This window comes from Belonocnema kinseyi, chromosome 8 (assembly GCF_010883055.1).
Source record: "Belonocnema kinseyi isolate 2016_QV_RU_SX_M_011 chromosome 8, B_treatae_v1, whole genome shotgun sequence".
NCBI lineage: Eukaryota > Metazoa > Arthropoda > Insecta > Hymenoptera > Cynipidae > Belonocnema > Belonocnema kinseyi.
The window spans coordinates 62,361,606-62,362,610 of record NC_046664.1 but is presented as its reverse complement, the minus strand read 5'-3'; positions in this window follow the sequence as shown (position 1 = coordinate 62,362,610).

Genomic DNA, 1,005 nt, shown 5'->3' with positions numbered 1-1,005 from the left:
GGAATGGAATTTGGGTTAGACAAATGCGCCAAGGTTTATTTGAAGCGAGGAAAACTTAATGGCATCCCTGAAGATCCTGAGCTTGTTGATAGAAGCGCCATATGACACCTTAGCGCTGGAGAGACTCATACATAGCTGGGAGTGCCACAGAGCCGCATTCAGGATGTGACATCTATAAAGGATACTCTCCGAAGCAGATACAAATGTCTCATCCGTCATATTTGGTCTTCCTAACTGTCGGCGAGGAACAAAGTATCTGCAACGAACATGCTTGCCGTCCCGGTACTACTCTATTCATTTGAAGTAGTTCCATGGACGAAGAACAAGCTCAGATCTCTTGATATCGGGACAAGAAAGATTATGCACATGAACAAAAGCATGCATCTTAAGTATTCCGTTCTGCGACTGTACATCTCACGCCGTGAAGGGGGTCGCGGAATATTGAGTCTTGAATATCTTCACAACAGGATTATTCTGGGTACAGCACATAGAGTTGCAAATGGAAGAGACCCTCTTCTTAAAATGGTCAGGAATCGCGAAGAAGTGGGCAAATGAGCATTTGAGTCAATTGTCGAGCATGGGAAGTGCCGCATATATTGGAACTTTATATTCTCGACAATTGTTTCTGTTGCTCACTTGAGGCCTGACATGGTTCTTCTTGACTTCGAGAAGAGAACCATGCTTGTTATCGAATTTTTGGCACCAGCTGACAAAAACATCATAGCCAAGGAGAATGAAAAGAAAGAGAGGTATCGAGACCTTATAAGAGAGTTGCAACGATTGTAACCGGAATATTCTGTTAAACTGATCGTCCTTATTATCGGCGCTCTTGGAGGTGCTAAGCTTTCAATTGCTAATTGCCTAAAAAGCATCCCTGCGTGTCAACATAATGCTAGAACACTGGCGGGAAAAATGCAGAAGGCGGTTGTCCTTGGGTCACTCCGTGTTCTTAGGGTGCACGAGGCTTTTGCTGGATCGTCGTATTGATTCCCTTACAGACTGTAA